Source organism: Sphaerodactylus townsendi, linkage group LG15, assembly GCF_021028975.2.
Source record: "Sphaerodactylus townsendi isolate TG3544 linkage group LG15, MPM_Stown_v2.3, whole genome shotgun sequence".
In the NCBI taxonomy this organism is placed as follows: domain Eukaryota; kingdom Metazoa; phylum Chordata; class Lepidosauria; order Squamata; family Sphaerodactylidae; genus Sphaerodactylus; species Sphaerodactylus townsendi.
The window spans coordinates 1,113,065-1,138,915 of NC_059439.1; the positions used below are offsets into that span (position 1 = coordinate 1,113,065).

General features: G+C 66.6%; 1 protein-coding gene across 1 annotated transcript in view; it reads left to right on the forward strand.

Moving 5' to 3' along the window:
• Positions 1-787: 787 nt before the first annotated feature.
• The window catches only part of GJC1 (gap junction protein gamma 1), a 32,670-nt gene continuing 7,606 nt past the window's right edge, over positions 788-25,851 (forward strand). Inside the window, 1 exon segment of the mRNA XM_048516390.1 lies at positions 788-914. The gene's annotated coding sequence lies outside the window, so the exon portion shown is untranslated.

Here is a 25,851-nt window from a genome sequence, read left to right on the forward strand (position 1 = left end):
AAATAATGCAAGGTGCAAATAATGGGGCATCATCGCTTTTGGGGTACCGGCCATAAAGCAGCAGCAGGAATGTGCAAACTGCCCCCACTGAGTAGTGGAGTTGTGCAAGTCCCTTTGCATATACCACAGATTATGTTTTATCTTTGAGCTGTGTTTTTAGTGCATCTTTTTCGTGCACATAACAGTTTTGCTAGTGGTGCTGTGGAATGGATGCATACTTGTTTCGTTGTACTGTAAATAAATGGTGGAGTTGTGCAAGGGCATGAACAGGGAAGATACAAAAGTGCCCCTCGAGTGTCATCAGAGGACCCCGCGCGTCTTTTAACCTCCTGCCTCTTCTGCCGGGAGTTTTTAACACCTAACTGTGCAAACACGAAACAGTAAGGTGCGCGCACGTGTGCATCTGCTGCCAGCGGTGCAAAAGGCGTGCATTCCTGCGTGCGCACCCGCCCTTTTTGCGTGTCTGGTTGAAACATGTCAGCAAAGGCGTTTTGGAACCCACGACCCAGTCCCATTTGCGGCAACTGCAATATAAGCCGTCCAAACGACGACGACGACCCCGAGGGGAGGGCCGTGGCCTCCCGCCCCCTTCTGCTGCAGAAGGGGGGGGGGCATCTCCTGGTCCGACCCAGCCGGCCAGTTGTGTCCGAGGGTCCGCCTGGGGGGGGGGGGCTTTGCAGGGGTGGTGGTCGGGGGGGGGCCGTCTTGCGCGCACGTGGGCGGCGGCGGGGAAGCCTGGACGGAAGCGGCCCTTTGCGGGCGGGGTCCCCCTCCTGTGCGCCCCTCCCCTTCCCAGCGTCCGGGGGAGGGGGGTAGCGGGGTCGTTCCTGGTGGTCGCCTCGCCCCCTCCGCAGCCAGAGCCGGAAGACGCCCCCGGCCCGGCCGCCACGTGGGGCGAGGGGCGGGGCCGCTGCGTGAGTGCACCTTCGGGGGCGCGGGGTTGGGGTCCGCGGGGTGGGGCCATTTGGACGGGGGGGCTGGCGCTTGAGGCGCGGGTGAGGTGAGACCCCCTCCCCGTCGGGGGCATCCGGGGGGGGGGCATCGGGCGCGGCCACCCACAGCAGCCCCTCCGTGCAGAGCAGCGGGGAGGGGGGTGTCGGGGGTCCCCAGTGGACCGAGTGGCCAGGGAAGGGGAGCTCGGACTGGAGGGAGGGGCGGGGGTCAGAGTTCTCCTTTCCACCCTCCAGGCAGCCTGCTCCCATTCGGTCCTCACAAGAACCCTGCGAGGTAGGATAAGCTGAGGAAGCGGCTGCCCCCCCCCGCCCCAGGTCGTCCAGCAGCGTGGAGGGTCTGGCCTGGGTCTCCCAGACCCGAGTCTGAGGCGCTAACCACTACACCAGGCTATCTGTTGGCTTGCCAGGTCCCTTTTTTTGGCCCAGCTCTCCTGCAAGGGGCTCAGAGCAGCTCTGGGGGGGCTCCACGTCGAGCCTCTGCAAGGCAAGGAGGGTTTGGACTGAGGCTCCCCGCAGTGAGGAAGCAGCGTGCAGGGTCCCACGGGAGGGCCACTGGGCCCGATCCAGGCCACCAGCAGGTTTCCTGAGCATCCAAGGCCAGAGCAGGGAGACCAGAGCTGCCCGCCCAGTCCGTGGCCTCCAGCATATTGCACTCGGGGTCCACTTAGCAGCCAACAGGGCAGCCCTGTGCAGGCTTACTCAGAAGTAAGCTCCAGAGAATCCAGTGGGGCCTCCTCTCAGGTCAGCGTGCACAAGACTGCATCTTCAGATCCATGCATTTGCCAGATCTTTTTAAAAGCTGCCATTTGTGGCGCCACGTGCTCTGAATCAGTGGTGCATTGTGTGAAATTCTTACATTTTCCTAAATCTACCCTTAATCAGTGTCACTTAGGAACCCTAAGGCCTAGGGCCCTGGTGGCGAACCTATGGCACTCCAGATGTTCATGGACTACAATCCCCATCAGCCCCTGCCAGCATGGCCAATTGGGGGGGGGTGGGGGGGGGGGGGGGTGGGGGGGGGGGGGGGTGGGGGGGGGGGGGGGTGGGGGGGGGGGGGGGTGGGGGGGGGGGGGGGTGGGGGGGGGGGGGGGTGGGGGGGGGGGGGGGTGGGGGGGGGGGGGGGTGGGGGGGGGGGGGGGTGGGGGGGGGGGGGGGTGGGGGGGGGGGGGGGTGGGGGGGGGGGGGGGTGGGGGGGGGGGGGGGTGGGGGGGGGGGGGGGTGGGGGGGGGGGGGGGTGGGGGGGGGGGGGGGTGGGGGGGGGGGGGGGTGGGGGGGGGGGGGGGTGGGGGGGGGGGGGGGTGGGGGGGGGGGGGGGTGGGGGGGGGGGGGGGTGGGGGGGGGGGGGGGTGGGGGGGGGGGGGGGTGGGGGGGGGGGGGGGTGGGGGGGGGGGGGGGTGGGGGGGGGGGGGGGTGGGGGGGGGGGGGGGTGGGGGGGGGGGGGGGTGGGGGGGGGGGGGGGTGGGGGGGGGGGGGGGTGGGGGGGGGGGGGGGTGGGGGGGGGGGGGGGTGGGGGGGGGGGGGGGTGGGGGGGGGGGGGGGTGGGGGGGGGGGGGGGTGGGGGGGGGGGGGGGTGGGGGGGGGGGGGGGTGGGGGGGGGGGGGGGTGGGGGGGGGGGGGGGTGGGGGGGGGGGGGGGTGGGGGGGGGGGGGGGTGGGGGGGGGGGGGGGTGGGGGGGGGGGGGGGTGGGGGGGGGGGGGGGTGGGGGGGGGGGGGGGTGGGGGGGGGGGGGGGTGGGGGGGGGGGGGGGTGGGGGGGGGGGGGGGTGGGGGGGGGGGGGGGTGGGGGGGGGGGGGGGTGGGGGGGGGGGGGGGTGGGGGGGGGGGGGGGTGGGGGGGGGGGGGGGTGGGGGGGGGGGGGGGTGGGGGGGGGGGGGGGTGGGGGGGGGGGGGGGTGGGGGGGGGGGGGGGTGGGGGGGGGGGGGGGTGGGGGGGGGGGGGGGTGGGGGGGGGGGGGGGTGGGGGGGGGGGGGGGTGGGGGGGGGGGGGGGTGGGGGGGGGGGGGGGTGGGGGGGGGGGGGGGTGGGGGGGGGGGGGGGTGGGGGGGGGGGGGGGTGGGGGGGGGGGGGGGTGGGGGGGGGGGGGGGTGGGGGGGGGGGGGGGTGGGGGGGGGGGGGGGTGGGGGGGGGGGGGGGTGGGGGGGGGGGGGGGTGGGGGGGGGGGGGGGTGGGGGGGGGGGGGGGTGGGGGGGGGGGGGGGTGGGGGGGGGGGGGGGTGGGGGGGGGGGGGGGTGGGGGGGGGGGGGGGTGGGGGGGGGGGGGGGTGGGGGGGGGGGGGGGTGGGGGGGGGGGGGGGTGGGGGGGGGGGGGGGTGGGGGGGGGGGGGGGTGGGGGGGGGGGGGGGTGGGGGGGGGGGGGGGTGGGGGGGGGGGGGGGTGGGGGGGGGGGGGGGTGGGGGGGGGGGGGGGTGGGGGGGGGGGGGGGTGGGGGGGGGGGGGGGTGGGGGGGGGGGGGGGTGGGGGGGGGGGGGGGTGGGGGGGGGGGGGGGTGGGGGGGGGGGGGGGTGGGGGGGGGGGGGGGTGGGGGGGGGGGGGGGTGGGGGGGGGGGGGGGTGGGGGGGGGGGGGGGTGGGGGGGGGGGGGGGTGGGGGGGGGGGGGGGTGGGGGGGGGGGGGGGTGGGGGGGGGGGGGGGTGGGGGGGGGGGGGGGTGGGGGGGGGGGGGGGTGGGGGGGGGGGGGGGTGGGGGGGGGGGGGGGTGGGGGGGGGGGGGGGTGGGGGGGGGGGGGGGTGGGGGGGGGGGGGGGTGGGGGGGGGGGGGGGTGGGGGGGGGGGGGGGTGGGGGGGGGGGGGGGTGGGGGGGGGGGGGGGTGGGGGGGGGGGGGGGTGGGGGGGGGGGGGGGTGGGGGGGGGGGGGGGTGGGGGGGGGGGGGGGTGGGGGGGGGGGGGGGTGGGGGGGGGGGGGGGTGGGGGGGGGGGGGGGTGGGGGGGGGGGGGGGTGGGGGGGGGGGGGGGTGGGGGGGGGGGGGGGTGGGGGGGGGGGGGGGTGGGGGGGGGGGGGGGTGGGGGGGGGGGGGGGTGGGGGGGGGGGGGGGTGGGGGGGGGGGGGGGTGGGGGGGGGGGGGGGTGGGGGGGGGGGGGGGTGGGGGGGGGGGGGGGTGGGGGGGGGGGGGGGTGGGGGGGGGGGGGGGTGGGGGGGGGGGGGGGTGGGGGGGGGGGGGGGTGGGGGGGGGGGGGGGTGGGGGGGGGGGGGGGTGGGGGGGGGGGGGGGTGGGGGGGGGGGGGGGTGGGGGGGGGGGGGGGTGGGGGGGGGGGGGGGTGGGGGGGGGGGGGGGTGGGGGGGGGGGGGGGTGGGGGGGGGGGGGGGTGGGGGGGGGGGGGGGTGGGGGGGGGGGGGGGTGGGGGGGGGGGGGGGTGGGGGGGGGGGGGGGTGGGGGGGGGGGGGGGTGGGGGGGGGGGGGGGTGGGGGGGGGGGGGGGTGGGGGGGGGGGGGGGTGGGGGGGGGGGGGGGTGGGGGGGGGGGGGGGTGGGGGGGGGGGGGGGTGGGGGGGGGGGGGGGTGGGGGGGGGGGGGGGTGGGGGGGGGGGGGGGTGGGGGGGGGGGGGGGTGGGGGGGGGGGGGGGTGGGGGGGGGGGGGGGTGGGGGGGGGGGGGGGTGGGGGGGGGGGGGGGTGGGGGGGGGGGGGGGTGGGGGGGGGGGGGGGTGGGGGGGGGGGGGGGTGGGGGGGGGGGGGGGTGGGGGGGGGGGGGGGTGGGGGGGGGGGGGGGTGGGGGGGGGGGGGGGTGGGGGGGGGGGGGGGTGGGGGGGGGGGGGGGTGGGGGGGGGGGGGGGTGGGGGGGGGGGGGGGTGGGGGGGGGGGGGGGTGGGGGGGGGGGGGGGTGGGGGGGGGGGGGGGTGGGGGGGGGGGGGGGTGGGGGGGGGGGGGGGTGGGGGGGGGGGGGGGTGGGGGGGGGGGGGGGTGGGGGGGGGGGGGGGTGGGGGGGGGGGGGGGTGGGGGGGGGGGGGGGTGGGGGGGGGGGGGGGTGGGGGGGGGGGGGGGTGGGGGGGGGGGGGGGTGGGGGGGGGGGGGGGTGGGGGGGGGGGGGGGTGGGGGGGGGGGGGGGTGGGGGGGGGGGGGGGTGGGGGGGGGGGGGGGTGGGGGGGGGGGGGGGTGGGGGGGGGGGGGGGTGGGGGGGGGGGGGGGTGGGGGGGGGGGGGGGTGGGGGGGGGGGGGGGTGGGGGGGGGGGGGGGTGGGGGGGGGGGGGGGTGGGGGGGGGGGGGGGTGGGGGGGGGGGGGGGTGGGGGGGGGGGGGGGTGGGGGGGGGGGGGGGTGGGGGGGGGGGGGGGTGGGGGGGGGGGGGGGTGGGGGGGGGGGGGGGTGGGGGGGGGGGGGGGTGGGGGGGGGGGGGGGTGGGGGGGGGGGGGGGTGGGGGGGGGGGGGGGTGGGGGGGGGGGGGGGTGGGGGGGGGGGGGGGTGGGGGGGGGGGGGGGTGGGGGGGGGGGGGGGTGGGGGGGGGGGGGGGTGGGGGGGGGGGGGGGTGGGGGGGGGGGGGGGTGGGGGGGGGGGGGGGTGGGGGGGGGGGGGGGTGGGGGGGGGGGGGGGTGGGGGGGGGGGGGGGTGGGGGGGGGGGGGGGTGGGGGGGGGGGGGGGTGGGGGGGGGGGGGGGTGGGGGGGGGGGGGGGTGGGGGGGGGGGGGGGTGGGGGGGGGGGGGGGTGGGGGGGGGGGGGGGTGGGGGGGGGGGGGGGTGGGGGGGGGGGGGGGTGGGGGGGGGGGGGGGTGGGGGGGGGGGGGGGTGGGGGGGGGGGGGGGTGGGGGGGGGGGGGGGTGGGGGGGGGGGGGGGTGGGGGGGGGGGGGGGTGGGGGGGGGGGGGGGTGGGGGGGGGGGGGGGTGGGGGGGGGGGGGGGTGGGGGGGGGGGGGGGTGGGGGGGGGGGGGGGTGGGGGGGGGGGGGGGTGGGGGGGGGGGGGGGTGGGGGGGGGGGGGGGTGGGGGGGGGGGGGGGTGGGGGGGGGGGGGGGTGGGGGGGGGGGGGGGTGGGGGGGGGGGGGGGTGGGGGGGGGGGGGGGTGGGGGGGGGGGGGGGTGGGGGGGGGGGGGGGTGGGGGGGGGGGGGGGTGGGGGGGGGGGGGGGTGGGGGGGGGGGGGGGTGGGGGGGGGGGGGGGTGGGGGGGGGGGGGGGTGGGGGGGGGGGGGGGTGGGGGGGGGGGGGGGTGGGGGGGGGGGGGGGTGGGGGGGGGGGGGGGTGGGGGGGGGGGGGGGTGGGGGGGGGGGGGGGTGGGGGGGGGGGGGGGTGGGGGGGGGGGGGGGTGGGGGGGGGGGGGGGTGGGGGGGGGGGGGGGTGGGGGGGGGGGGGGGTGGGGGGGGGGGGGGGTGGGGGGGGGGGGGGGTGGGGGGGGGGGGGGGTGGGGGGGGGGGGGGGTGGGGGGGGGGGGGGGTGGGGGGGGGGGGGGGTGGGGGGGGGGGGGGGTGGGGGGGGGGGGGGGTGGGGGGGGGGGGGGGTGGGGGGGGGGGGGGGTGGGGGGGGGGGGGGGTGGGGGGGGGGGGGGGTGGGGGGGGGGGGGGGTGGGGGGGGGGGGGGGTGGGGGGGGGGGGGGGTGGGGGGGGGGGGGGGTGGGGGGGGGGGGGGGTGGGGGGGGGGGGGGGTGGGGGGGGGGGGGGGTGGGGGGGGGGGGGGGTGGGGGGGGGGGGGGGTGGGGGGGGGGGGGGGTGGGGGGGGGGGGGGGTGGGGGGGGGGGGGGGTGGGGGGGGGGGGGGGTGGGGGGGGGGGGGGGTGGGGGGGGGGGGGGGTGGGGGGGGGGGGGGGTGGGGGGGGGGGGGGGTGGGGGGGGGGGGGGGTGGGGGGGGGGGGGGGTGGGGGGGGGGGGGGGTGGGGGGGGGGGGGGGTGGGGGGGGGGGGGGGTGGGGGGGGGGGGGGGTGGGGGGGGGGGGGGGTGGGGGGGGGGGGGGGTGGGGGGGGGGGGGGGTGGGGGGGGGGGGGGGTGGGGGGGGGGGGGGGTGGGGGGGGGGGGGGGTGGGGGGGGGGGGGGGTGGGGGGGGGGGGGGGTGGGGGGGGGGGGGGGTGGGGGGGGGGGGGGGTGGGGGGGGGGGGGGGTGGGGGGGGGGGGGGGTGGGGGGGGGGGGGGGTGGGGGGGGGGGGGGGTGGGGGGGGGGGGGGGTGGGGGGGGGGGGGGGTGGGGGGGGGGGGGGGTGGGGGGGGGGGGGGGTGGGGGGGGGGGGGGGTGGGGGGGGGGGGGGGTGGGGGGGGGGGGGGGTGGGGGGGGGGGGGGGTGGGGGGGGGGGGGGGTGGGGGGGGGGGGGGGTGGGGGGGGGGGGGGGTGGGGGGGGGGGGGGGTGGGGGGGGGGGGGGGTGGGGGGGGGGGGGGGTGGGGGGGGGGGGGGGTGGGGGGGGGGGGGGGTGGGGGGGGGGGGGGGTGGGGGGGGGGGGGGGTGGGGGGGGGGGGGGGTGGGGGGGGGGGGGGGTGGGGGGGGGGGGGGGTGGGGGGGGGGGGGGGTGGGGGGGGGGGGGGGTGGGGGGGGGGGGGGGTGGGGGGGGGGGGGGGTGGGGGGGGGGGGGGGTGGGGGGGGGGGGGGGTGGGGGGGGGGGGGGGTGGGGGGGGGGGGGGGTGGGGGGGGGGGGGGGTGGGGGGGGGGGGGGGTGGGGGGGGGGGGGGGTGGGGGGGGGGGGGGGTGGGGGGGGGGGGGGGTGGGGGGGGGGGGGGGTGGGGGGGGGGGGGGGTGGGGGGGGGGGGGGGTGGGGGGGGGGGGGGGTGGGGGGGGGGGGGGGTGGGGGGGGGGGGGGGTGGGGGGGGGGGGGGGTGGGGGGGGGGGGGGGTGGGGGGGGGGGGGGGTGGGGGGGGGGGGGGGTGGGGGGGGGGGGGGGTGGGGGGGGGGGGGGGTGGGGGGGGGGGGGGGTGGGGGGGGGGGGGGGTGGGGGGGGGGGGGGGTGGGGGGGGGGGGGGGTGGGGGGGGGGGGGGGTGGGGGGGGGGGGGGGTGGGGGGGGGGGGGGGTGGGGGGGGGGGGGGGTGGGGGGGGGGGGGGGTGGGGGGGGGGGGGGGTGGGGGGGGGGGGGGGTGGGGGGGGGGGGGGGTGGGGGGGGGGGGGGGTGGGGGGGGGGGGGGGTGGGGGGGGGGGGGGGTGGGGGGGGGGGGGGGTGGGGGGGGGGGGGGGTGGGGGGGGGGGGGGGTGGGGGGGGGGGGGGGTGGGGGGGGGGGGGGGTGGGGGGGGGGGGGGGTGGGGGGGGGGGGGGGTGGGGGGGGGGGGGGGTGGGGGGGGGGGGGGGTGGGGGGGGGGGGGGGTGGGGGGGGGGGGGGGTGGGGGGGGGGGGGGGTGGGGGGGGGGGGGGGTGGGGGGGGGGGGGGGTGGGGGGGGGGGGGGGTGGGGGGGGGGGGGGGTGGGGGGGGGGGGGGGTGGGGGGGGGGGGGGGTGGGGGGGGGGGGGGGTGGGGGGGGGGGGGGGTGGGGGGGGGGGGGGGTGGGGGGGGGGGGGGGTGGGGGGGGGGGGGGGTGGGGGGGGGGGGGGGTGGGGGGGGGGGGGGGTGGGGGGGGGGGGGGGTGGGGGGGGGGGGGGGTGGGGGGGGGGGGGGGTGGGGGGGGGGGGGGGTGGGGGGGGGGGGGGGTGGGGGGGGGGGGGGGTGGGGGGGGGGGGGGGTGGGGGGGGGGGGGGGTGGGGGGGGGGGGGGGTGGGGGGGGGGGGGGGTGGGGGGGGGGGGGGGTGGGGGGGGGGGGGGGTGGGGGGGGGGGGGGGTGGGGGGGGGGGGGGGTGGGGGGGGGGGGGGGTGGGGGGGGGGGGGGGTGGGGGGGGGGGGGGGTGGGGGGGGGGGGGGGTGGGGGGGGGGGGGGGTGGGGGGGGGGGGGGGTGGGGGGGGGGGGGGGTGGGGGGGGGGGGGGGTGGGGGGGGGGGGGGGTGGGGGGGGGGGGGGGTGGGGGGGGGGGGGGGTGGGGGGGGGGGGGGGTGGGGGGGGGGGGGGGTGGGGGGGGGGGGGGGTGGGGGGGGGGGGGGGTGGGGGGGGGGGGGGGTGGGGGGGGGGGGGGGTGGGGGGGGGGGGGGGTGGGGGGGGGGGGGGGTGGGGGGGGGGGGGGGTGGGGGGGGGGGGGGGTGGGGGGGGGGGGGGGTGGGGGGGGGGGGGGGTGGGGGGGGGGGGGGGTGGGGGGGGGGGGGGGTGGGGGGGGGGGGGGGTGGGGGGGGGGGGGGGTGGGGGGGGGGGGGGGTGGGGGGGGGGGGGGGTGGGGGGGGGGGGGGGTGGGGGGGGGGGGGGGTGGGGGGGGGGGGGGGTGGGGGGGGGGGGGGGTGGGGGGGGGGGGGGGTGGGGGGGGGGGGGGGTGGGGGGGGGGGGGGGTGGGGGGGGGGGGGGGTGGGGGGGGGGGGGGGTGGGGGGGGGGGGGGGTGGGGGGGGGGGGGGGTGGGGGGGGGGGGGGGTGGGGGGGGGGGGGGGTGGGGGGGGGGGGGGGTGGGGGGGGGGGGGGGTGGGGGGGGGGGGGGGTGGGGGGGGGGGGGGGTGGGGGGGGGGGGGGGTGGGGGGGGGGGGGGGTGGGGGGGGGGGGGGGTGGGGGGGGGGGGGGGTGGGGGGGGGGGGGGGTGGGGGGGGGGGGGGGTGGGGGGGGGGGGGGGTGGGGGGGGGGGGGGGTGGGGGGGGGGGGGGGTGGGGGGGGGGGGGGGTGGGGGGGGGGGGGGGTGGGGGGGGGGGGGGGTGGGGGGGGGGGGGGGTGGGGGGGGGGGGGGGTGGGGGGGGGGGGGGGTGGGGGGGGGGGGGGGTGGGGGGGGGGGGGGGTGGGGGGGGGGGGGGGTGGGGGGGGGGGGGGGTGGGGGGGGGGGGGGGTGGGGGGGGGGGGGGGTGGGGGGGGGGGGGGGTGGGGGGGGGGGGGGGTGGGGGGGGGGGGGGGTGGGGGGGGGGGGGGGTGGGGGGGGGGGGGGGTGGGGGGGGGGGGGGGTGGGGGGGGGGGGGGGTGGGGGGGGGGGGGGGTGGGGGGGGGGGGGGGTGGGGGGGGGGGGGGGTGGGGGGGGGGGGGGGTGGGGGGGGGGGGGGGTGGGGGGGGGGGGGGGTGGGGGGGGGGGGGGGTGGGGGGGGGGGGGGGTGGGGGGGGGGGGGGGTGGGGGGGGGGGGGGGTGGGGGGGGGGGGGGGTGGGGGGGGGGGGGGGTGGGGGGGGGGGGGGGTGGGGGGGGGGGGGGGTGGGGGGGGGGGGGGGTGGGGGGGGGGGGGGGTGGGGGGGGGGGGGGGTGGGGGGGGGGGGGGGTGGGGGGGGGGGGGGGTGGGGGGGGGGGGGGGTGGGGGGGGGGGGGGGTGGGGGGGGGGGGGGGTGGGGGGGGGGGGGGGTGGGGGGGGGGGGGGGTGGGGGGGGGGGGGGGTGGGGGGGGGGGGGGGTGGGGGGGGGGGGGGGTGGGGGGGGGGGGGGGTGGGGGGGGGGGGGGGTGGGGGGGGGGGGGGGTGGGGGGGGGGGGGGGTGGGGGGGGGGGGGGGTGGGGGGGGGGGGGGGTGGGGGGGGGGGGGGGTGGGGGGGGGGGGGGGTGGGGGGGGGGGGGGGTGGGGGGGGGGGGGGGTGGGGGGGGGGGGGGGTGGGGGGGGGGGGGGGTGGGGGGGGGGGGGGGTGGGGGGGGGGGGGGGTGGGGGGGGGGGGGGGTGGGGGGGGGGGGGGGTGGGGGGGGGGGGGGGTGGGGGGGGGGGGGGGTGGGGGGGGGGGGGGGTGGGGGGGGGGGGGGGTGGGGGGGGGGGGGGGTGGGGGGGGGGGGGGGTGGGGGGGGGGGGGGGTGGGGGGGGGGGGGGGTGGGGGGGGGGGGGGGTGGGGGGGGGGGGGGGTGGGGGGGGGGGGGGGTGGGGGGGGGGGGGGGTGGGGGGGGGGGGGGGTGGGGGGGGGGGGGGGTGGGGGGGGGGGGGGGTGGGGGGGGGGGGGGGTGGGGGGGGGGGGGGGTGGGGGGGGGGGGGGGTGGGGGGGGGGGGGGGTGGGGGGGGGGGGGGGTGGGGGGGGGGGGGGGTGGGGGGGGGGGGGGGTGGGGGGGGGGGGGGGTGGGGGGGGGGGGGGGTGGGGGGGGGGGGGGGTGGGGGGGGGGGGGGGTGGGGGGGGGGGGGGGTGGGGGGGGGGGGGGGTGGGGGGGGGGGGGGGTGGGGGGGGGGGGGGGTGGGGGGGGGGGGGGGTGGGGGGGGGGGGGGGTGGGGGGGGGGGGGGGTGGGGGGGGGGGGGGGTGGGGGGGGGGGGGGGTGGGGGGGGGGGGGGGTGGGGGGGGGGGGGGGTGGGGGGGGGGGGGGGTGGGGGGGGGGGGGGGTGGGGGGGGGGGGGGGTGGGGGGGGGGGGGGGTGGGGGGGGGGGGGGGTGGGGGGGGGGGGGGGTGGGGGGGGGGGGGGGTGGGGGGGGGGGGGGGTGGGGGGGGGGGGGGGTGGGGGGGGGGGGGGGTGGGGGGGGGGGGGGGTGGGGGGGGGGGGGGGTGGGGGGGGGGGGGGGTGGGGGGGGGGGGGGGTGGGGGGGGGGGGGGGTGGGGGGGGGGGGGGGTGGGGGGGGGGGGGGGTGGGGGGGGGGGGGGGTGGGGGGGGGGGGGGGTGGGGGGGGGGGGGGGTGGGGGGGGGGGGGGGTGGGGGGGGGGGGGGGTGGGGGGGGGGGGGGGTGGGGGGGGGGGGGGGTGGGGGGGGGGGGGGGTGGGGGGGGGGGGGGGTGGGGGGGGGGGGGGGTGGGGGGGGGGGGGGGTGGGGGGGGGGGGGGGTGGGGGGGGGGGGGGGTGGGGGGGGGGGGGGGTGGGGGGGGGGGGGGGTGGGGGGGGGGGGGGGTGGGGGGGGGGGGGGGTGGGGGGGGGGGGGGGTGGGGGGGGGGGGGGGTGGGGGGGGGGGGGGGTGGGGGGGGGGGGGGGTGGGGGGGGGGGGGGGTGGGGGGGGGGGGGGGTGGGGGGGGGGGGGGGTGGGGGGGGGGGGGGGTGGGGGGGGGGGGGGGTGGGGGGGGGGGGGGGTGGGGGGGGGGGGGGGTGGGGGGGGGGGGGGGTGGGGGGGGGGGGGGGTGGGGGGGGGGGGGGGTGGGGGGGGGGGGGGGTGGGGGGGGGGGGGGGTGGGGGGGGGGGGGGGTGGGGGGGGGGGGGGGTGGGGGGGGGGGGGGGTGGGGGGGGGGGGGGGTGGGGGGATCCTTCGGTGAAAAATGAAATATGAAATAAATGTGCTTGGAATGAAATGTTTTTAAAAGAAAATGCACACTGCAGTAGAAGGAATCATTTTGGAAGATGCATTCCTTCTTTCTTGCCCAGAAGAGAATGCCTCTTTGAAGACAGCGGCGTCTACAGCATCAGAGACATAGAAGTAAAAGTAGTCCCCTGTGCAGGCACCAAGTCGATACTGGCCCATGAGGTGGCTCCACTAGATAGACTGTGTTTGCAGGGTGGTTTGCCATTTCCTTCCGCAGTTGTCTACACTTTACCCTCAGCAAGCAGGGCACTCATTTTATTGACCTTGGAAAGTGAGAAGGTTGCCTCTTCAAAATACAAAAACTGGATCCAGACAAAAGTGGCAATTTCCATGCATTCCCCCTTCGGTCTTCTTCCGGGTTGCTTCTCAGGGTCTGCTCTCCGTCGGAGGGGCATTTAGTGGAGACCAGTGAGCTGCTCGCACCGGCTGTATATTCTGCCCTTGGAAGATTCAGTCTGGATCCAACCGAAAGTATTCTTTTTCCTTCAAAACTTTTATTTACACGCAACTGAATTGAATTGAAACCTTTAATGGCATTTTTAAAAAAATAACAACACAACAACCTTTATTAGGCATTTAAAATAGGCTCTAGAGCGTTACCATACATTTATAAAGTACAAATCAAGAGTACATTTAAAATGCAGACAGAAAGACTGTATATAATGTATAATAGGTTCAAAGAATATAAAAATTAAGATCATTAAAAGTTTTGGTGGGTTTTCTGGGCTGTGTGGCCGTGGTCTGGTGGATCTTGTTCCTAATGTTTTGCCTGCATCTGTGGCCGGCATCTTCAGAGGTGTGTCACAGAGGGAATTCTGTTATCCCAGAGGTGTATCACAGGTGTATCACACAGTGTGTAACAGACCTCTGAAGATGCCAGCCACAGATGCAGGCGAAACATTAGGAACAAGATCCACCAGACCACGGCCACGCAGCCCGGAAAACCCACCAGAACCAGTTGAATATGGCCATGAAAGCCTTCAACAATACATTAAAAGTTTTGTTTAGCGAAAAATTAAGAACGTGCTGTGACGACGACACACTGAAATCTGGCCGTAGGTTCCAGTATTGAGACAGAGTTGCTGTCTTAACATAAACAAAGTTCTGGCAGCATGCGCAGTGCGGTCCAGTCCAGAGGAAAGAGGTTCAAGTGAGGCAGAGTTGATTGATGGCTCAGTTAAATCTCCATGTTTCTTCCGTTGAATGACAGCCCCACCGGTCACATTTTTGGGTCTATGGCAGCTCCCCGTCCCCTACAGTGTTGTCCATGATAAACTCTCAGGTGGGTCTCCTGGCAAGTATCCTATTTAAAGCGATGACGGATTGTGCACGTCCAAAATATAACGTCCTCAGAACGTTATAAATAACGTTTTGGGGAAGAACTGCTCAGGTCTCTATTTGAGCCCATTATATTCCTTTCAACCTGGGTTTTTCAAAAATCACCAAACTAGTGATCTTTTTGAAAAATTCCAGGTTGAAGACACTACTGTGCAAACAAACCAGGCAGGAGACACCATTGTACAAATCCCCCAAACACGTTGTCTCCCTGAGGCAGCGAGGGTGGCCACCATTTCACTCATCGATCTACAGCAGGGGTAGGGAACCTTTAACACTCAAAGAGCCATTTGGACCCATTTTCCATGGGAAAAGAAAACACTTGGAGCCGCAAATAATTTTTGACATTTAAAATAAAGATAACACTGTATATATTGGACTTTTTAACCTTTTACTCCTCTCATTCTGAGAAGCGCATGGATGCACCCGCCCTGCTGCCTGCAGGGCGGGAAAGGATGGGGCCAGCGGCTCGGCCTTACCAGCCGCCGGGAAAGCGCCTCACCGGGCCCAACGGGCGGGCTGGTGAGGGGAATTAATGGGCGCAGCCCAGCGTACGGGCTGCGGGCATCGTGGCACTCCGGCCCTGCTGCCTGCAGGGCGGGCAAGGATGAAGCCGGCGGCTCGGCTCGTGGAGCCGCAGTGCAAGGGCAGAAGAGCCGCATGCGGCTCTTGAGCCGCAGGTTCCCTACCCCTGATCTATAGTAACACAATCCTTATTGCCTGGCCAAAGAAAGGCAGTTCCTTTTCCTCTCGTTTTTTTTTATTTTGTGCGTTGAACATGCAAAGCTACGCAGGTGCAACCAATTGGATTGCAGGAAAACTGGCACGGCTGCGAGGGTTCATTAAAAAAAAATTTAGGATAAGTGTTTTTGTACAAAGGTGCAAAAGCAACCCAAATTGTTTCCTGAATGTGTAAACAGCACACATGAGAGCAGAAAAAAGGCAAACGGGTTTATTTATAACAGCTGCAACTCGTTATAATATTCTGTGCAGAATCCACCAATGTCCATTTGTTTTTTTAAAAAATGCGCACAACTGTTCCTGTTTCAGTGGTAAGCAGTGCTTCATGCTAGCAGCCGTTACCTGCAGACACAATTTACGTTCTTTGGCTCACTGTGCACGAAACGCTTTCTGCGACGCCCCTCGCGCTGCGGTACATTCGCAGCGAGGTGAAGTCTCCTTGTGTTTCCTTGTTTGCACACAAGGAGGTGCCCCGCTGCACAGGATTCCTGCCCCCTCTTCTGAGTCGCTCCCCGACCATTGCAAGATTACCAGCTTTTTTTCTTTGAGCCCTTTAAATTTCATAGGGCTGTGAGGAATATTGCTATTGGGCAGTCTTTTATTTTGGTTTTTTGGGGGAAAGTGCGGGGAGCCCCAAAGAAGCAGAAACCTTGAAGCGAGGGTAAACAATGGGGTTTTCCCACTGTTGGGACCCGCGAGGTTTCCGGGATCATCAGCACAGCAAGTGTGAGTGTGTCTGCAATGAAATCACTGCCCTGAAGGAAACATACCTTCACTGGAGGGCAGAGTACTCGTGTTTATGTCCCCCCCCCCCCCCCAATTATATCTCTGACTGTGGCTTGCACACCAACCAAGCTGCTACACTCAGCTATCTAAAACTCTCCTTGAGAATTCTTTTTTTCTTCTTCGTTACATGTAAGACGGACAGCGCGTCTGATGGATTCTCCTTGGGGTTGTTCGTGCCCGGGAAAATGTCACCATGGGAGGGAGAAGGTTGAAATCCCCATTTTGTAATGTGTGAGTTGACAGGAAATTATTCCCTTCTGTGATGCACAGTCTGATTCAACAGGAACAAGTAGCGACCTTGCAACTCTGGGGTTGGAATTGTTTGTTTGTTTTTTTAAGAAAAGGAAAGGCGATCGTTATGGAATGCTAAATTCCAGCCCAGTCTTAGTTTCTGAACTTCAGTGCGTTTGCCAGATACATCCAGTGCCCACGAGACTGTGGACTAGCAGGGCAGGTAATTCCCTCCTGGGTTTCGGATGTGAGTTGGGCTTTCCTTCTCCTGCCATAAATCGGTAGGAATGCCTGGGATGGGGGTGGGGGGAGATGCAGTGGAAAATCTGAATCAGCCGAGCTGATGCAAGAGGCCGTTTCCTATGGAGTCACTGGGCTGCAAAAATTTTCATTTGCTTAAACTCAAACAGATGGTACAACGTGTTTGTAGAATGAGCCTTTGTTCCTGGGGTGCTTTAATGGACGCGGCCCCGTGACCTCCGTGGCTCAGCCTGTCCACACTGTCCCTTGGTGTTCAAGAATCGACAGGCCACGGTTGCTGCCCCTCAACCAGTCAGGCAGAGATGGGGTTTAAAATCTGGCAAAGCAACAAGTACCTTGAAAGGAAAAAAAGACTTAAATTGGCATCTTAAAGCCAAAATTTCTGTTTAAGACGGGGGTGTCAAACATGCGGCCGGGGGGGCAGATCCGGTCCCTTGAGGGGTCTTATCAGGTCTGCGAGCTCCACCCCTCACTCCCGGTCTGGCCTGGTGAACCTCGATGGCAAGAGGGGAAGGTTGCCTCAGCTGGCTCACGTCTGCAAAAACCAGCCAACCAAACAGAGCCAACTTCTCTTGACCCTTGAAGTGTTGAGTTGAAAAGTTTGAAGCATTTGGTACTTTTTGGTTTAGATTTTTAAAAATGACTATAAACAGTGCAGTCCTAAACAGAATGACGCCTTTCTAACTCCATGGAAGTTTGAAGAGTGTAACGTGACCATGGCAGACTTAGTTTATAAAATGGCGGCCTGGTGTTGGGAGATGGGCTGAAGGGATTATTTTTTTAACCTCTTTACAGTAGAGTTTGAGTGTTTCCAGGTAAAACTGACTGGCGGGAGATTCAGGATAGACCCCCCTCCTGCCCAAACATAGGGTTGCCAATCTCCAGTTGGCGACTGGAGAGCTCTCGCTATTACAACTGATCTCCAGGCGACAGAGAAAATGGCTGCTTTGGAAGGTGGACTCTGTAGCATTCTACTCCACTGAATTTCCTTCTGCCCGCCCGTTTTCCTCCCTCCCTCCCTCCCTCCCTCCCTCCCTTTCTTTCATTCCTTCCCTCCCTCCCTCCCTCCCTTTCCTTCCCTCCCTCCTTTCCTTTCCCTCCCTCCCTTCCTTCCTTTCCTTTCCTTTCCTTCCCTCCCTTTCTTTCCCTCCCTCCCTTTCCTTCCCTCCCTCCTTTCCCTCCCTCCCTTCCTTTCCTTCCTTCCTTCCCTCCCTCCCTTTCTTTCCCTCCCTCCCCTTTCTCCCCCCTTCCTCTCCCTCCCTTTCCTTTCCCCTCCTCCCTCTTCCCTCTCCCTCCTCCCTCCCCAAATCCTTTTCCCTCCTTCAGGTCTGGTCCCTCAATATTTCCAGGTACCTCCCAACCTTCTGAAACCATATATTTGAATGTATGGAATTCTTTGTTGTCAGGTGGGGAAGGAGTGGCAAACATGACAGTTGCTCCTAGGCCTCTTTATATCCTGCTTGAAGACCTCCCGGAGCATTCTGGTGGCCCCCTCTGGAAACAGGGTGTTGCAGCATGTAAACTTTTGTCTTAACATGTTGTTTCCACACGGGTTGTTTGCCTCCAGTCTGACACTATCAGGAAGTGAGGTTTTCCCCTCTTTCCTGCAGCATCGTGTGCATCTGCGCACTTCCTGAGGTTTCCCCAGTTTTTATGCAACCTTTTTGAAATCTGCTTTGTTCCTTAATTTCTTTAATTTTGGACAACATGGTAGCAAATCCTGGGCCACTGCAGTGTGAGTGGAAAAGTTTTCCTGGACTCAGCATGCAGCAGGCTTCCCTTCAGAAAGGATGTGGACAGAACGGAGCACGAACAGGGGAGAGAGACGAGAACATTCCCAAGCCCCTCGGCCTTTCCTCCTAGGGCAGTGGTGGCGAACCTATGGCACTCCAGATGTTCGTGGACTACAATTCCCACCAGCCCCTGCCAGCATGGCCAACTGGGCTGATGGGAATTGTAGTCCGTGAACATCTGGAGTGCCATAGGTTCACCACCTCGGTCCTAGGGCTTGGTTTTCATGCCCCTTCTCACCCTCATGATTTGGATGTTATTCCTCCGTTGATACACCCCAAGATCACATTAGCCTTTTCCTCACAGCAGCTCATATTTAACTTACTGTCCACCTGCACCTCCAAATGCAACCCCCTGTTTTGTTGTTATCTTTCCCAAAACATCACAGCAGAACAGGTTTCAGAGAGATCACAGAAAAGGCAGGGGGATCCTGGGGGGCTCAGAAAAGCACCGCGCTGCTGCGTGTGTCTGGGGCAGTGATAGTGAACCTTTTCAAGACCGAGTGCCCAAACTGCAACCCAAAACCCACTTATTTATCGCAAAGTGCCAACACAGCAATTTAACCTGACTGCTGAGGTTTTAGTTCAGAAAAAAACAGTTGGCTCCGAGGTGCGCGTTACTTGGGAGTAAGCTTGGTGGTAGTCAGTGGCTTTGCTTTGAAGCAACCGTGCATCTCTTCCAACGGGTGAATCATGACCCTAGGAGGGTTTACTCAGAAGCAAGCCCCATTGCCAGCAACTCCCAGGGAAAGGATTGTGCTTTTGTTCTTTGCATGAAAATCAGTGGGGTTTAACAGTGCTTAACAGTGTTACCTACACTGCTTCCCCAAAACTTGGTCTGAGGTTTAATGCTATTAATCGAGCCCAGCGGCCCAGGACAGCCTAGATGTGGGGGGGGGCACTCTGTTTGCGTGTGCCCACAGAGAGGGCTCTGAGTGCCACCTCTGGCACCCGTGCCATAGGTTCGCCACCACTGGTCTGGGGGAACACTGCTTCCCAGTAGTAACGGAGCCAGGCAAACAACCCGTGCGCGAGTGGTTGGAGAGGTTGGATGCTGGAGGTCATACTTTTCCAAGTTTCTTAGCAACCACTTTATGTCTCGTTAGGAAGGCCCATCTTGCCATTCTGACAGTGCTGGAGTGGTCCCAAGAGCCATTTTTGGTCTGGAGGAATGTAACTGTCAGTGTATCCATCTATGCGTGGAACGTGGGAAAATACCTTTCCGGGAGCTGCTCATGGAAAGATCATCCCCGGGGTTGTGGGACCACATCGAGGAACAGCTGTGCAGGGTGGAGTGCAATGGGAAAAGGGGGTGAAACGGCACCTCCTCCCTCTTCCTCAAGGATAGCGCGACGGAGTCTGTATGTGTGTGTGGGGGGGAGGTCATATAGTCACCCCCCACATTTTTCTCTTTTCAGCCTTCCAACCAACAGCAAGTTGTCTGTGTGGCTCCCCGGACCCCAGGAATTATTTTTCAGGGGTGTGGCTTTGAGGAACAGAGAGGAATGCCGGGAACGTCCTGTGTGCCTCCCATGTACCACATGCGATCTTTTAGCTAAAGTGTGTTCTCAACTGGGCTGAACTTCCTTCCTTCAAGCAAGCAGCAGTGGCGAGGGAGAAGTTGGAGAGAGAGAGCTTGTGTATCTAATCTGGAGGAACGAGTTTGATTCCCCGCTCTGCTGCCTGAGCTGTGGAGGTTTATCTGGGGAATTCAGATTAGCCTGTGCACTCCCACACACGCCAGCTGGGTGACCTTGGGCTAGTCACAGCTTCTCGGAGCTCTCTCAGCCCCACCTACCTCACAGGGTGTTTGTTGTGAGGGGGGAAGGGTAAGGAGATTGTCAGCCCCTTTGAGTCTCCTGCAGGAGAGAAAGGGGGGATATAAATCCAAACTCCTCCTCCTCTTCCTCCTCTCCTTCTCCTTCTCCTTCTCCTTCTCCTTCTCCTTCTCCTTCTCCTTCTCCTTCTCCTTCTCCTTCTTCTTCTTCTTCTTCTTCTTCTTCTTCTTCTTCTTCTTCTTCTTCCCTTTTCCACGAGTGACTGCCAGCGGCTACCAGGGCATAAAAGAGAATTTTGGACACGTACCTTGGTGCCCCTGGATTTTATTAGTATTATTCCATTTTGGATCTTGTTAGGAGATTCCCTTGAAGCTTTGGGTAGCTTTCACATTCCCTGTGGCAAAGAGAGAAAAAGGAGTCTCTCCCATGTGGAAATAAGCTTTGCAGTGGTAGGGTGGGGTTTGATCCTCTTTGATCTGAGATTGCAAATGCCTTAGCGGACCAGGTGCTCGGGAGCAGCAGCAGCAGCAGCAGAAGGCCCTTGCATTCACCTCCTGCCAGTGAGCTCCCAAAGGCACTTGGTGGGCCACTGCAAGTAGCAGACAGCTGGACTAGATGGACTCTGGTCTGATCCAGCAGGCTAGTTCTTATGTTCTTATGTTGTTGAGATCAGTATGGTCTGAGTTTTGGCATCTTGTGCCAGTGGAGGTGCTGGACTGAGCTGTTCCTTTCGTCGCTGTGTGTTTCTGGGACACCTGCTGAGGGTACACATGCACTCCTGGGACACATCTGGACTGTGTGCACCACAGTGCCAGCTGGGGGACAGTCTATTGTCTCCGGTGCATCAGTGTTTCCTCTAGGGCAGGGGTCTGCAACCTGCGGCTCTCCAGATGTTCATGGACTACAATTCCCATCAGCCCCTGCCAGCATGGCCAATTGGCCAATGGGAGTTGTAGTCCATGAACATCTGGAGAGCCGCAGGTTGCAGACCCCTGCTCTAGGGAAGTAAGCAGGGAGCATCTGGAGAGTGGGGAAGTTCCATTCCTTCGCACATGGCTTGAAGTGCGCTGCTTCAAGTGGGCCAACCAAGAGTGTGGTGGGCTTGTTTGGAAAGTTTCCACAGGGGTTCTTCATGTGGGTGGGGGTTTCAGAAGTGGAGAGGCCCTCACCCAAACACTGGACAATATGAACTCACAGCCTGTTGGAGCTTGATGGAGCACACACACGCGCGCAGTTTTGCACTCTTTGTTCCTACAGTTTCCGTTAAGACTTCACATTTATCTCCTGAAGACTCTGCTCCTTTGCTCGTGGGAGTCTCTTTTCCCCCTGTTTTGTGTGTCCTACGTAGCTGTGAAGTCCTTTAGTTAGCAGTTTCATGTGAGCAAAAGAAAGCAGCAGCCCAGCCCACCTGACCTCCCATGCGTGGTGCCCACCCCACGTGGTTTTTCCTTCTAAGGGTGAAAGAAGACAGGCGCGTGATGTTAACTGCTCCCCACAACTAGTTTCAGCCTCTCGCTGTGTTCAAGACAGCCGTACTTTTTTCAGTCCCGGGAAAAGTGCTTGTAAACAGCCTTTGCACTTTTCCCGTGGGGTTCGGGTTGAAGTGGGGGAGCAGCTGATTGTGCGGAACAGATCCCCTTTTCCAGAACAGGTTTGCAAATTGGTTTTAATAAGGCGAAAGAGGGAGACACATAAACGGTTAAGCACATCTACACTGTGTTCAGGTATTGTTCTTAAAAAGTTAGATGAAGCCTGGAACGAAGAAGGGAGCTGCATCCTGTCTGTTGAAATATAATGCCCGTCAGTGTGGTATCCTTTATGTATGATGGACGCCTTCATGCAGATCAGAGAATCATTGTATGCAGTGGCGTACCTAGGCAAACTGGAGCCCTGGGCAAAACCTGAGTTTGACGCCCCAACAACAACAACCTTTATTAGGCATTGAAAGAATAAAAGAAAGAAAGAAAACAAGCATTGGCAGGAAGGGGGTGGGTTTAAAAGGAGAATCTGTGGAAATTTAGGGTGTGCCTGCTGTCAGGGGTGCAATTATTAAGATAGCTCTTCATGAGCCCCTTCATGATACCACCCAGGTTTGGTGAAGTTTGGTTCAGGGGGTCCAAAGTTATGGACCCTCAAAGGTGTAGCCCCCATCTCCTATTAGCTCCCATTGGAAACAATGGGGGATGGGGACACTCCCTATGGGAGTCCATAACTTTGGACTCTCTAAATCAGGGGTAGGGAACCTTTTACGCTCAAAGAGCCATTTGGACCCATTTTCCACGGAAAAGAAAACACATAGAGCCGCAAATACTTTTTGACTTTTAAAATGAAGATAACACTGTGTATTTTGGTTATTTACCTTTACTCTTTGTATATAAAACAATTATAGTGTGTTGCTTATGAAATCCACGAAGTGCTACAGAGAAAAATATTTTTTTATTTATGTAAAGAACACATTTTTAACATTTTGAACTTTTAAAAGAAAATAACTAAAAATTAACAAAAAAAACCGCGACCCCCTCCCCTCCCAAACGGCGGACTGACACCCCCACAAACACGGATCCCAGCCAAGAAGGCTGCCTTGTGCCAGCCTCCTGTTTTGCCCCCTCGAGCTGCTCTGGGGGGCTATTTGAGCCTGGGCTCGACTGAAGCGGCGTGTTTCTGTAGCCTTCTCTTCTCATGGCAGAGCTGAGGAGTTCCCCAGCTCTGCCATGGCGCGAAAAAAAAATGCTGCAAGAAGCTGCCGCTGCCCCATCGGGCGGGCCAAACGCCCTCCAGAGCAGCCGGGGACAGGGCAGGGAGACCGGCGCCCAGGCCACCCCCTCCCTTTCTCCCAAACGACCGGATGCCGGACACCCGAGGCTGGCCGCCCTTTCTCCCTCTTTGCAAAGGGGGGGATTCCCACTCTCCCCAGGAAGGGGCCGGGAGGCCGGCTTTCTCCACAAGCTTTCTCGCCAGAAAGAGCCATTTGCATGGGCCTTCAGCGCGAGCCGCGGGTTCCCCGACCCCTGCTCTAAATCAAACCTCACCAAACCTGGGTGATATCATCAGGATAGTCTCCTGAAAATTCCCTGAAATTTTGGTGTTGCTAGCTTAAAAACTGCGCCCCCTGCAGGCCAAAAACAGGAAAAAACACTGAAAATTTTAAAAAATCCCACCTGCATTTTTGGCGCCCCCCACAAGGTGGCGCCCTGGGCAACTGCCCACTTTGCCCAATGGGAGGAACGCCTCTGATTGTATGACTAAATATTGGCACCAGGTTTCACCTTGAGTCCCAGGATATGATAACGAGAAAGACAGCTTATATTTGGACCAAAGGAGTGGAGATAGCTTCAATGAATTGAACAGGACAACCAGGTGGCTCATCAAAAATGAATCTTCAAATTGCTGTATTATATCGGACAGCAGTTACAGCCTACTTGCATGTAAATGTTTGTACAGTTATTGTGGTCCATTCATGAGTAAATTTTCCGCCAAACTCCCATCTTCATTTATTAAACACTCCCCATTTAAGCGCTGCTCCTGCGGCTGTGGTGACCTACCATGTTTCCCTGAATATAAGACAGTGTCTTATATTAATTTTTGCTCCCAAAGATGCACTATGTCTTATTTTCAGGGGATGTCTTATTTTTCTGTGTTCTGTTCGTCGGGCATGCTTCCAAACAAAAACTTTGCTATGTCTTACTTTTGGGGGATGCCTTATATTTCACACTTTAGCAAAACCTCTACTACGTCTTATTTTCTGGGGATGTCTTATGTTCAGGGAAACAGGGTAGGTACAGTCGCTTGTTTGTGAGGCCAGCTGCGAAGGCAGGATAGCCCCCAGGCTGAAGGGCCTGCTACCCCCCAGTGGCAGATAGCACCGCACAGCTTTAGCCTGGGGTCGGGTGTAGCCCTTTGAACAGAGACCGTGCAGGATAGCACAGTGGTTAGAGTGTGATACTAGGTTCGAATCCTCACTTGCCACGAATTTGGCCATTCACTCCCCCTTCGCCTAACTCTCACAGGGCTGTTGTGGGGGGAAGATGGAAGAGGGGAGTGTGATGGGGTCAGCTGCTCCCCCGGGAAGTCATGTGGCATCTAAGCGAAGGGAATAAACATCTGTACCTCGGCCCTCTGCAAACCATCAGTGCGAGCCACGTAGCTCTCTCAGTCAAATACTGCAGCTGTCATTGGAAGGAAAAGCTCCCAGTGTTAAATGTCACATTGACTGCTTTTATCTTCTTGGTCTAGAGGGCATAGAAAAGATTCCCTTGGATTTCTGGCGCTGGCCGTGCTCATTTCTCTGGTTTCCGGCCGATCTCCATGTGCCTGGGTTTGCTGAAAGAGCAGCCCGACTAAGTGGAGATCTAAATTATTTTGACAGCCAAGAAACATCTCGTGGGTCTGTTGCGCCTTTCCCCAGCCCTCCTGATATGTCGATGTCATGAGGAGATACAGCACAATTCTAATAATTTCACACTCGTGTGGGGAAAGGATGCGGATTCAGATGCGCCTGATTAAAATGCCCAGACTCGGCAAGCGGAGCATCCTGCCCAACAAAGCGTTTCTGGAGAAGTTGCCTTTGGATCAACCCTGACATCTGGGGCTTTTTTTGAACTCGTTTTCTGTTTGTCAGCCGGTCACATGAGATGGGCAAGGCAGCCGCCGAACAATCTCCGCTATCTGGGAAACATTTGCCAGGAAAAGAGTGTGGAAGACCGGGTCTCTCACTCAAATGTTACATAAATGCATGCTGACAGGAATATATTCAGAAAAGTTATTCATGTAGAACTTGCTTCTTTTTTTATATATATATATACACACACACACACACACACACACACACACACACACATACATACATACAAATATATATGTGTGTGTGTGTGTGTGTATATATATACATTCATACATACATACATACACACACACATATACACGAACATATATATACACATACACAAATATACACATATATGTACATACATATATATACACACACACATATACACACACACACACACACACACATATATATATATATATACACACACACACACACACACACACACATACACACACACATATACATACATATGCATATACACATATATACATATATATACACATATATACATACACACATATATACATACATATATACATATACACACACATATATACATACATATATATACACACATACATACACACACACACATATATATATGTGCACAAATATGCACATATACATATACATACATACACACACATATACACACACACACATATATACACACATATACATATATATACACACACACATATACACACATACATATACACACACATACATACATATGCATATACATATATATACACATATATACATATACACACACACACACACATATACATACACACACACATATATACATACATACATATACACACACACATATATACACACACACATATACATATATATATATATACATACATACATATATATATATATACAGAGAGAGAGAGAGAGAGAGAGAGAGAGAAGCACAGATTTGAAAGCTAGAAGTTTGAATGGAACATTATTTGGGGATCTCCCAAATGTGAGTGCCATGGTCTTTATGGCACAATTCTTTACCACTGCGAAGCTGTCCTGTGGTTTCTGCTTCTACTTCAGCAGTTCCCAACCTTTTTGGTATGGTGACCCCCAAGTCCAAATTTACTTGGTATGGTGACCCACCCAAGGCTGCCCCAGGGATTTTGGGAGCCCCAGGCAAACCAGGACCGTGGTGCCCTTTTAGTTCAGCATTCCATTTTCCTCAGTGGCTAACAGATGTTTTTAGAAACCAATAAAGGGAACATCTACCTCCACTAAGAACCCCAAGCAAATGGCATTTTGACATACACAGTCTTTGCAAACAGAGGTTACCTTTCCCTCTCCCCATAACTCCCTCTAATTTCCCCCCAAGTTTCTAATAAACTTGCTGTAGTAACTGTTAGAACACAGCTGGTTCTGGTGGGTTTTCTGGGCTGTGTGGCCGTGGTCTGGTGGATCCACCAGACTATGGCCACACAGCCTGGAAAACCTACCAGAACCAGTTGAATCCGGCCGTGAAAGCCTTCGACAAGACATACTGGAACACATTTCACTTGCTTCTTTAGCAATCAATATGCTGTGAAGAAAATGACCAACTTACATCTGACATGCACAATACTGTTTCTAGGGTCAGATCCTGGTTTTCAAAACTCAAGAGAGCAGTGGGAAGGGCGGGGGCAGCCACTAGCGAGGGCTAATTTGTGACCCACTTTACGAAGCTTCGCAACTCCCTTGTGGGGCTCGGACCCGCAGATTTGAAAACACTGTTGTACTTTAACCCCCTGCCCAGTCTATTTCCTTTGACTGGCGCTGGCTCTCAAAGAGTCCTTATTCTGCCACATAGTGCAAATCATTTTCCTTCAGAAAACGAGGAAAAAGCTTCCGAGCCAACAGGTCCCTGCTACTGACTACCTGTCCATTCCGGTTGGTTGGCGCCTGCAACACTTTCAACACCAGTGGCAGGACAGCCACATGGACCAGAGAGGTCATCCTGTCCGATTACCTCCTGGAGTTTTCCAAAATACCAAAACCTCGCTTTTTGGCCTTTCCCAAGCCCTCTCAGCTGGACAAGGCCCAGAGAACAGAGACAGCCGTCAGACACCTGCTCCACATCCGTGCAATAGAACCATCCCGTCACGGGAGAAGTCATTCCGGGTGTATTTGCACTTCTTTACCGTTCCCAAGTGGAACAGAGACTGGCGACCCATCCTGAATCTGTGCTTGTTTTTGGTTGGTCTTGTTTTTAGGTTTTTCTCTCCCAACGAAATAACTAGAAACTTGACTTTCAAACACATGGAAAGTTCCTTTGGATATAGGAGGACCCTGAGACTCCAGATAAAGCAGGGATTC